The sequence below is a fragment of the Triturus cristatus genome, chromosome 6 (assembly GCF_964204655.1).
Source record: "Triturus cristatus chromosome 6, aTriCri1.1, whole genome shotgun sequence".
Lineage (NCBI taxonomy): Eukaryota > Metazoa > Chordata > Amphibia > Caudata > Salamandridae > Triturus > Triturus cristatus.
In genome coordinates, this window is record NC_140589.1 from 208,128,322 (window position 1) to 208,140,344 (window position 12,023).

Here is a 12,023-nt window from a genome sequence, read left to right on the forward strand (position 1 = left end):
GGCTCCGCCTCCTGCTGGGCGGCTGAGGACTCTGCCCTGCTCAGTGAATGGGCCAGGTGCCTCTGCCTGGCAACACCCACAACAAACCTGAGATGGTGGGAATCTCCCTGCTTGGACAAAGGGAACAAAGGGAAAAAGGGGTATAAGAGAAGGACCCCTGAACCAAGAACTCAGATCACTTCTGACAAGGAAACCTGTACCAAGGACAAGAAGCCTGCTGATCTAAGGACTTGCCTCCCCTTTCTGCCAGAGTGCTGTTTTGCTGTGGAGGAACCTGAAGGCTGCTTCTTTATTTTTGCCAAGGAACAAGGAGAGAGGAACTTGGTGTGTACTCTCTGAACACTTGCTAGGAAATCTCCAAGGACTGGAAGAGTGCCAGTCTCCTGTTGAAGTCACAGGGCCAAAGGACTTCACCATCTACTGAATTGCTGAATTGCTGGAAAGTGTTGTTTCCAGTACACAAGGGAAAATCTGCAGTCTCGACGCCAGCAGCAACGCCAGTGAGCAGTGGGTATCGGCCCCGGCTCCAAGTGACCCCGTCTCGACGCCGGTATCGACGCCAGTGAGGAGTGAGTATCGGCTCTACCTCCAAGCGACCCCGTCCCGACGCCGCTGCTGATCGCATCGACTCGACGCCCTACTCGACGCCGTGAGCGCTGCTCCGGCCCGACATCCCTCGACACCGCTGCGGGTTGACCCGACTCCGAGGCACGATCGACGCCGACCTCGACGCCGACATCTCGACGCCGTGGATCATCGTTTTCTTCGTTTCTCAAGGTACTGTACTTGTGGGGTCTGTTGCAACTCCAGGCTCGACGTAGCGCTCCTCGCGGTCGACGCCGAACCTTGGGAATCCTGTAGACTCGACGTCGTGTGACTCCTGTGGGGGTTACATTGTTGCCAAAGAACTGTGCTCAGAAGAATACTTTGCTAAAGAACTATTTGCCAAGAAGAAACCTTACTTGAACTATTATTTTTCCTTCCAAAGAGTACTTATTAAGACTGTGGTATATTTTGTCGTTATTTGGTCTTGTGCTAAGCCTTATATAAAAATACTATTTTTATAATAACTTCTGTGTCGTGTCCATCTGTAGTGTATTCACTTTATTACTGTATGTGGTCATAAATGCTTAACACACTGCCTCTGAGATAAGCCTGTCTGCTCTGCCAAGCTACCAAGGGGGTAGCAGGGGTTGTCTGAGTGTGTAATCCCCTTTCCCTGACTAGAGTTGGTAGGTCCCTATTTGTCAGAAGTGTATACCTCTGCCAACTAGAGACCGCCGGTTCTAACAGACATTTAAGAAATAGCATTAGAGAAATGATGAGGGCATTGGGGATGAACATAAATGAATTCATGACATGTGGGCCCCAGGATGGGGAGCAAGGCCGTCATCACCAGAAAGGGAAGGACAAAAATGCAGGCCCACCACCTAGCTGTTGACACCCGTACACACTACAAGGAGAGCCCAGGGCTAATTGGAGACAGTGGCATGCAAAATATTTGTAAGTCTTGTCCCCCTGGAGTAGCCACAAATACCTGTTGCATTTTTGTTGTTTCTGTTGCTGACCCAGTTATGTAGAGTATTAAGTTGTGTGTGATTTAAGTAGAGCACTTACTCTTCTTTCTAAAGACTAAGCATTGACTAATTAACGTGTATCAGACTGTTTATAAGTTCTGAGTCTCTAACTTCACATCACCTCCCAAATAAAGATTTCCCTATCCTGAGGGTCAAATGGTAAACAAGTGTATCTGATGCTCATGTGTGAGTCCAAAAGCAAGTTCTGACCCAGGATGCCACTGGTAGACAGCTCGGATTGACACAATCTTAGCCCACTAAACCCTGCCTGCCCTGGGCCTCCAGAAAAAGTTCCCACAATATCGAAAATGAAGAAGGCTTCCTGAGCTCTATTTACATTCTATCGCTGACTATACCGTTGTGAGCCCCTGGGCCAGGGTTAGCAGTGCTGGGCCTACAAAAGGGTATTTCAGGGGTAGCAGCTGCTACCCCCTGCTACCCAGTGGCGTAACAATAGCCCTCGCTTCAGGGGGCCCCCTACGGCACTGTGCATGGGCTGGAGGCCCCTAGACTGAGAGGTGCTGACTGGGTCCGGAGGCAGAACTCTACTGTACTTTGCTGAGGGGGGGCTCCTCAAGTTTTGATATGCCACTGCTGCTACCTTTCATTGATGTTGATGCTTGAGGAGGTGGACAGCATCAGGGCACGATTCGTGGGTACACGCGAGTGGACGGCGTCCACCCACTATTTTCACACCCTGTTAAGAATTTGGACCCCACTGAGTAATGTGCTGAAATTGTCCCGGTGTAATTTCCAAACACCGGGACACTTTCAACAGCACCTGCTTTTCATCTGCAATAAGCAACAACGTGCAGGCGGTGATGGGACTTTCTGATATAAGTCTCCTGCTGGGCCCATAACAAAGGCCAAATTTGAGGGGTCATCAGGGCTCCTTTTGTTCGAGTCTCTTGGCTGGGAGCAGTCAGGAGCCTCACACCTGATGCAAATGAAGCGGAGGGGAAACAAAGGCTCACACCTTGTTAGCACTTCATACGTACTTAAGAGAGGCAGCTTTTCACTTTGTTCAGTCCCTATTTAGGAGATTTGCATGCACTGTAAGAATGTCAGCTGTGTTTGTCTTTCCCAGTAATTACACAAAACAAATTGTATTTGTGTAGAGCTTATTACACCTGATGAGGCGTTGAAATAATTTAAGTACCACTATTTTTTCTTGTATGGCCCTACTCATCCCAATGCAGGGTGTCAGAGCGCTTTACATCAACACGTGCAGTTACATGTACAATAAATTATATACGTTTGGAAATGTACAGGATGTGTTACATAAAACTGGGGGCTTGCAAGGTGTAGAAGTCACATATCATCTTCCATAGCTCACTGTGCTATTATCCTCGCAATGCCCTCAAACGTACACATGATAGACCTGCTAAACATATATGTAAGGGCTTTAGATCTGATGTCACTTCTTGTGATGGCACTTCCTGTAAAGTCGTGGCTTGTGATGCCACTTTCTATGAAGTCAATTCCTGTGATGCCATGTGTGATGTCATGCGCTGTGATGTTACTCGTCGTGATGTCACTTGCATACTGCCTAACTAGGTTAGTCCCCCCACTTCTTTTTTAGGTCGAGCCTAGAACAGCGCATGTGCTGTTGCTCGACATTTAGTATACGGGTTTCCAAAGTGCTACCAGACCTCGCTGGCATAACGCCAATCACTGCTGCGCGCGCACCACTTGCGTGCTTACCATACAGCGCGTCCCGTCCTCGCGATCACTTTTGCTTTGATCATGATTACTTTCACTTTCACGGCCGCGCAGCCTTTACTTTTACGGCCGCCCGGCCAATGCTTGTTACTCCAAGCTCCCAGATACATAAATTAACTGAGGGTTTAAATACCATTCTGACAGCAAAGTCGTCTCCTGAGTTATACTGTCACAACTTTCTGTATTTTTCCTTTACATTCTGAGCCCTCGAATCTTTCAGCGAACAATTATATATCTCTGTGTCATTATCTAAGAATTCAGCTATAATTTTTGGGTAAATGTGTGGTGGTTGTAAAATATTGTACCCAAGCCTCTAAACCACCGGCCCTACCGGCATGCGGTTTTAAGCCTGGCTGAATGTTTTCTGAAGAACCCAGTCGCCGAGGGGAAAGGCTTTGCATTGGGCACAATCTCCGAGCCCCCCGTGTCAGAGGTGGGGGCCCATCAAGCAGTCGCCACGCTCCCTCTCCCTGAGAAGTCTACTGTGCGCCGGTCCAAGTCACACGGTGCTTTTGTCTCTGCGCTCGCTGCTAACGTGATCTTGAAAGAGACGTAACATTTCCTAGCCCTCCTCCATTCTTTCCCTGAAAGGGCCGTAATTGTTGGGGTGCCACATCTGTCGAGATCTTCTCATCTCCCTCCCATGAAGTTCCGGGCACACGTGCTATTTTCAAGACGTGTTTTTCGCTTGAATTCCCCAGGCACGACTCTCCGCCTTCTCTGCTTTTTCTGGCTCTCACGCACTTTTGTTCCCCTTCATGTGTTGCTGAGGTGGGAGTGACTCAGCCGCCTTGTTGCAAATCTAAAGTCCGCTTTCTATGTTGACCACGTCAAAGGAAGTTGCCTTTGTTAATTTCCAAAGGACTGCTTTGGCCAATGCACAATATTGGTGGGAGAGAAAGAAACTGACCACGTCACGCAGAGAGTGACAGTAAAGGGGGCTGCAGTGTGTAGAGTTTTCCGAGCAACAGTATGGAACCCCGTTCCCCTCCTAAATCTCTTATAGGTCTAGGTCGGAGTGTGTGATACAGCACCCCTACCATAGACGTGGAAGAGACAACAAATTTAAAGTGAGAACAGAGCCGAGCCAAGGGTTGGCCCGTCTCTGGCTCTAAGAGCCCGTGCATGAGCCGAGCCATAAAACTGTTTAGCATGCAAAGCACGTAACAAGCGTAACAAGCATTGGCATAGCCAATAGGTCTCGCCTTTGGGGCCTTATAAGTATTTAGTTATGCAGCACAATATCCTTCCTGCAACAGCATCAACATTTGCATGGCTAAACACTTACAAGGTCCCAAACGCGAGACCTATTGGCTATGCCAATGCTTGTTTAGGAGTTGTGCCCTGGACAGCATAGATCCTCAGTGCTTGGCCAGAGTGAGGTCATCAGGTGACGCGCATAGGTACAGAGTACAGTTCAGCAACAATACTGGGTGTTGATTTACCAGTATGCTGAATGTGGAATGAGCAAGAAAAAGCAAGCACTAGTCCACGTGTGTGAAAGCACATGAAATCGGATATTGCTGACTGCGTCAGGATTTTCTGTCGGGGAAGTTGCCGGAGCCCAAGCCCACCCACGGCGCGGCGGCTGCCCTCAGCTCCTCGTCAGCACCTCCCGCGCAATTCCCTTTGATTGGATGACGCAGGATTGTTGAATCAGCAGTTTCTGCATGCGCAGACATTTACACAGAAAGGACTCATCAGGAGAACGGCTTGTTCGCACACCCTGGGCTTCGAATGCTGATTTATCTCAGCACTTTTATCCCAATATTAGAGTTCTGCCTCTTGTGTTCTTTTATTGACCTTCTGTTTTGGAGCATGGCAAACACTCCCCGATCAAACTTATGGCCAGTGATTTTCACAACAGCACGTTCCAGACAGTTCCTAAATCACAAACCGTGTTTTAATGATACACATAATCACAGAGTGTGCTCGGGTGGTGCTGACAAGGGCTTCAGACCGGGGAGCAGTGAGTTAATGTCCAGGCTCAACCACTTGACACTCTCTGGTATTATGCGCCCGTCACGTCATCTCCCGGCGTCCTACCTATTTAACTCTGAATTCCTTTAAAAAATAATAACTGTTTTCTCCTGTGCAAATGTGCATACCTTATTCTTGAACTTTCTAGCACGGTATACATGCCTATCCCGGCCACGGACATCAATTCACCAAAATGTCGGCAGTAGTGGAAGTGGCACTGTGCATCCTTTCACCCACAATGACACATACACGATTGTGGTCTTGTCCCACTGTTAATGCCTCAAAGGAGGAAATTGCAGGAAGTCCAGGGTGTCCAAGAGCCGCATTTACATTTATATCCTGTCGCTGCCTTCATGACCCCAAACGTTGTAACTAAGGGCCGCCCCTGGAGTACCAAAGGGCAAGCCAGCAGCGGCCAGTGCCATCCCTGGTTTGCATCCATGATGCCAATATTTGTGTTATTTATTCTATGTATTTCTTGATTGTGCAGAAACATGTTGACAACGCCACTGTACAGCATTAGATGAGCTGAGCCAGTCTTGATTCTCTGTTGCTTGATGGTAAACTGGTGTCTCAAGTTAGGGCCCAAGGTATTTCAAAGCTATGTTCCCTTGATATTTGAATGGTATTTCCTCCATATGTTCATGTTTGATGTTTTAGTTGGCATATGAAGTAACAATGGCAACCATATTGTGTGGGTCGAGAATATCAACAACAAAATATTGAATGGTCACAATATCGTGACCGGAATATCGAGGACTAAGATATCGAGGGGTAAGTATGTATAGATTTTTCTATATCTAACTCCATATCTACGTACCTTGATGATATATATGCTTCAAGGTACCTAAGACATAAGTACATTGTTTCCCCGCTGGAAAATCATTAGGCACAGATTTCTACGGAAATGCATGGTGGTGTGCTGTGCCAAGGATACTGTTTTGACTGAAAAAGCTCTGATTTAGTGCTGCGTGATCTCAGATTATATTGATGGTATAAATTAGGAACTCCAAGCCTATTGTAGATGGATCTGGCGTTGGTTCAATATCCTGTGATTCTGACAAGTAACTTAATCTCCCTATACTTAAAAAACATCTGGATCTGTGTGATGCACTATGGTGCACATGTAAAGTGCTCTAATGCCCTTTGGCTAAGTTGGTGCTATATAAGAGTGCAAAAAACCCAGACGGATGTTCCCAGAGCCATTACATTTCGAGATACTTCTGTAGCTCCACAAGTTTCTCAATTGTCAGGTCCTCTTAGTCTATCATCTATCAATCAATCGGGTAACTTGTAGAGTGAGACTATTCACCCGTGAGGATCTCAAGGTGCTGGGGAGGCGGGGGGAGAACTGCTGGTCTGTCGAAGGTGCTTAGGTTCAGTAGGAAAGCCAGGTCTTGAGGTCCTTCCTGAATTGAGGCAGTGACGGTGATTGCCTGAGGTAGAGAGGGAGGGTGTTCCAGGTCTTTGCTGCAAAGTAGGGGAAGAATCTTCCTCCGGCTGTGGTCTTGTGGTTACGTGAGATGATAGCCAGGGACAGTTGGGCGGAGCAGAAGTCTTCGGTGGGTGCGTGGAATGCGAGGTGGTGGTTAAGGTATGCAGGTCCTGCATTTTGTAGGCGTGTGTGAGGAGTTTGAAGGTGAGTCTTTTGCTGACTGGGAGCTAGTGGAGGTCTCCCAGGTGGCCGGTGATGTGACTGCGGCAGAGGATGTTGAGGATAAGTCTGGCAGAGGCGTTCTGAATGTTCTGCAGTTGCTTGAGGAGTTTCTGGGGGATGCTGGCGTAGAGTGCATTGCCGTAGTCGATTCTGCTGCTGATGAGTGCGTGGGTGACTATCTTTCTGGACTCCGTGGGGATCCACTTGAAGATCTTTCGGAGCAGGCGGAGTTTGTGGAAACAGGATGATTTTTTTTTTTTTTTATTGTCCTCATATGTCACTTTCCACCCTTTCTCTCTTGGTGACGCCCTAGGGTGTTAATTCTCTGCTATTATGGAAGGATCCTTCTCGTTTAAAAAAGCCTGAGGGAGGAAAATTGCAAGAACTTAACTCCGACTATTCCAAAACAAGGCGATCCGCCAAGAGATTAAAAGCAACTTAATCATAGGACCTGACTTTACCGATAATTGAAATTTAAATTCAAACTACTATATATGTCCCAGCCCTTCACCCATAGTGTTCAAAATATAAAGACCAAAATCTAAACTTCTTTTCTTTCTGAGGAACAGCCATGTCTAGTTTTCCAGTAGATCTCATAGCTTTGATCCAAGTTAAATCTGTCGGGGAGTCAGGAGAAACCCAGAGTTTACAAATTTCTCTGCGGGCCAGCAGAATAGCATAAAACACTAACTTCGTTTTATCGTCCAAACTCTTGGATTGTAGATCCAATCTGCCAGTAATAATAGTTTCGGGGCTTACCTTTATTCTTTGCTTTAAAATTGTTGATAAGCAGTTACTTACAGAATCCCAAAATATCTTGATTCCCGGGCACGTAACAAACATATGAATATCGTCCTCGTTTGGACTGTTGCATTTTGGACATCTCACTTCACCACCGTTTTTAAATTTGGCCAACCTCTTTGGAGTCCAATATGCCCTGTGGAGAGTGAACAGATGATTCCTCCTTAAATTTGCAGGTTTTACCAACTTATATAGAATCAACATAGTTACTTGCCATTGTTCTTTTGTCGCGATCCTCGGCAAGCACTCTCTCCAAAGGGACTCCGGCAACAAAAAGGGGCCATCTTCCAGCTCGATGATATCCCAGTACCACATCGCAACCTCCTTTTTAAAAGAAACATCCAGTACCAATTTTTCTTCAAAGTCATTATGACGTCCAATAAGATGGCCTTTCCCTGTGGCCCAGCTTTGTATCTGAAGATATTTAAATTTCGAAAACTTAGTGCCCCAAACCAGCTCACATTCAGACCATGGTAATAAAATACCTTCAACAAACATATCGCCCCACTTTTGGGGACCTTTTGCTTTTAAAGTCTTTGCCAGTGCATCAGCCGTCCAGCTTGGAGCGCCCGGAGTTTCCCAAATTGGTGCGCCTGCACTGAAATAAGGGATATTTATAGTTCTTCTGACCCGATACCAAACCATGGCCAAATCTCTCAAAGTCTTCAATCTTACTTTTTTAAAGTACTTTGGATCTGAAAATTTGTACATAAAACCAAACTGCTTAACCCCCTCGATATTTAGCAAGGCAGAGAATAATTCCCCATTAACTGAGCTCCCTGGGTTTCCCAAAAGCATTCTGCAATTTTTGAGGAGAAAGGCCCAAGAATAAATCTGAAAGTCCGGGGCTGCCAGGCCCCCCTTTATGTACTTCCTCCTAATCTTTTTCCATGAAAGCCTGGATCCCTTAGAGGACCATATAAATGAAGCAATTTCGCTTTGCAGTTTTGCCAACCCCTTTTTTTCAAACATTAAAGGGATAGAGTCAAATAAAAAAGTTAACTTCGGCAGGACCATCATCTTAATCAAATTAACTCGGCCGAAAATAGTTAGTGGAAGATGTTTCCAACCTTTCATCAAACTAGAAATATCCTTCCCTATTTTAAGGAGATTTGTTGTGGCAATTTGTGTAATATCTTGAGTTATTTGGATCCCTAAATATCTGATCTGCCTTTTGGGAATTATAGCGCCCATTGCCAAATTCCACGACATGATTTCCGTTTTGTCCGTATTCAGACAATATCCTGAAACTGCACCAAAATCCTTTGTAATTGTTTCTATCCTTGCTAATGATTGGTTCAAATCTGATGTAAAAATGACTATGTCATCAGCGTAGAGACCGATCTTCTTAGACCATTGCTGACATATAAAAGGAGAAATGCTATCTGTCCCTCTAATTTTGCAAGCCAACGGTTCAATATAAAGATCGAATAACAAAGGGGAAAGGGGGCAACCCTGCCTCGTGCCCCTCATGACCTTAATAGATTTGGTTAAAACTCCATTAACTAAAACCCTTGAAGTAGGTGACTGATAAAGAGAGACCAAAGATTGACCAAAGTTTCTCCCTAGACGTAGATGCATAATTAAAGCCTTCAAAAAAGTCCAGTTAACACGATCGAAAGCTTTAGCTGCATCCAGGGCAATAATCGCCAAGGGGAGCTTCTGATCGGTGGCAACATCAATATTCGCTATCAGAGAAAATGTTAATTCTTTAAGGAATCTACTCTTAATAAACCCTTTCTGATCTTCGTGGACTATACCGGGGATCACCTTAGCAAGCCTATCTGCCAAGATCTTTGCATAAAGTTTGTAATCACTGTTTAGCAATGAAATAGGCCTATATGATTCCATACATCTTGGTGATTTCCCCGTTTTTAGAATGACGACTATATTAGCTTGATTCCAAGTGGCAGGGAGCGCTATATTACCATGAAAAACTCCATTAAATAGTTTAAGCAATAGCGGCAAAAGACTCCCTGATAAAGTTTTATATACCTCAACTGGGAGGCCATCTGGGCCAGGGGCCTTTCCTGTTTTAGCTTGTTTAAAAGCCTCATCTAATTCCCCTGGAGAGATATCTTGATCCAAAAAAGACTGCAAATCCTCAGTCAGAGGATTTAAAGCTTTCAGCCAGTCCTCTATCTGCTTCGTATCCGGGACCAAATCTTCCCTATATACCGCTGTAAAATATCTAAAGAAGGCTTCCACAATATCTTTAGTCTCTGTAGCTAGGTCGCCTAGTTCACTTATTTTCACTTCTTTGATCGTGTTCCTAATCCGGTCTTTCCTAGCCTTCCAAGCAAGTAATTTACTTGTAGCCTCCCCATATTCAAAATGCGCTAATCTGCTAGCCTCCCATTTTTCTTTTACTCGATTATTAACAACCGAGGATAATTTTCCTTTCAACTCCACCAGCTTTTGAGTAACCTCTTCCTTCTGCACTGTCTCCCTATTTACAATTTCTGCTTCACTCTGCCTAATTGCTACTTCCAATCCTGCTACTTCAGAAAAATACTTCCTTCTTCTACTGGCTGCCATAGCACCTAATCTACCTCGCAAATAAGCCTTCGTTGTCTGCCACACAATATCTATTTTGGCTGTACCCAGATTTTGTTCAACAAAAATCTCAAGTTCTTGCTGGAGGGATTGCATTGCTTCTTGATCATATAAAACTGTGCGATCCAACCTCCAAACTGAATCCAAATCACGCTTCCCAAGCACAAGTTCTAGAATAACCGCCGAATGATCCGACAGATGTACCCCAACATGCATGCTATTTTTTACCTTACCAAGTAATCTTGAATCAATTAAAAAATAATCGATTCTGGATTTATGTTGATATTTTTTATTATAAAAAGTATACCCAACATTCTGGCCCGCCCTCTGTCGCCATACATCACATAATCCAAATTGCTCCATCAGGCCTCTTACTCTGCATACCATTTTATTATTCACCAGAGCCCTACTACTCATGGAGCGGTCTAACCTGGGGTCCAATACTGTATTAAAATCTCCAGCAAAAATTATATATCCCGAAAGGCCCATCATCTCCTTAGCTAATTTATCCAGTGGACCAACATCATCTTGATTTGGCCCATAGTAGCCAATAACATTATATATAAGGCCAGCAATCTTTATATTTACTATTAGCCACCTACCACTGATATCTGCCTTTTTACCCTCAATCTGACAATCCAGTCCCTTTCTAACCAGTAAAACAATTCCTTTTGTAACTAGTGTCTGTGGTGTATAAAAGACATATTCTAGCCACCGGAGTGAACCAATAAATTTCTTGCTTTCTTCTTCCGTTAGATGAGACTCTTGAAGAATGATAATATTAGCTGGAGCATCTTTCAAATATCTCATGATCCTATCTCTCCTGTCTTTACCCCTTAACCCATTAACATTCCATGACATCCAACTCACTACATCCATTCTGTCCTCCAACATCGTTTCCACTGTTTATCACTACCTAACACCCAACTGAAAGCCATATCTATATCCATAACCGTGACATATGAGAACATTTTAGAACTTTTTCCCCCTACCCTAACTCCCAAACCCCCCGAGCCTAACCCCCCCCATTCCCTTCCCTGAACCTGGAAACAGGATGATGAGACAGCATTGATTTGGCGGCTCATGGTGAGCGAGGAGTACAGGATGATGTTGAGGTTTCGTGAGTGGTCTGTGGGTGTGGGGGGGTTCCTAGTGGGTCGCGCGACCAGGAGTTGTATCAGGGGGAGGGGGTGGAGCCCATGATAAGGACTTCAGTTTTCTCAGAGTTGAGTTTGAGGCAGCTGTTCTACATACAGGTGACGACAGCCTTCATCCCGTCGTAGAAGTTGCTCTTGGCGACTGTGGGTTCGTTGGTGAGGGAGAGAATCTGCTGGGTGTCGTCAGTGTAGGAGACAGTGTTGAGTCCGTGGTTCCTAACGATGGCTGCAAGCGAGGCCATGTATATGTTGAAGAGAGTAGGACTCAGGGAGGAGCCCTGAGGCACTTCGTTCCTGATGTCTTTGGGTTCAAAGTGGAACGGTGGTAGTCTAACTCTCTGTGTTCGGCCGGTGAGGAAGGAGCGGATCCATTCCAGGGCTTCGTCACGGATGCCGGTGTCGTGAAGTCTTGTGCATAGGCTGCGATGAGAGACGGTATTGAATGCAGCTGAGAGGTCCAGGGGGATGAGGACTGCAGTTTTGCCTCGGTCTAGAAGGGTGCGGCTGTCATACGTGGTGGCGAGGAGGGCAGTCTAAGTGGTTTGGTTGCTTTGGAATCCAGATTGGGAGAGA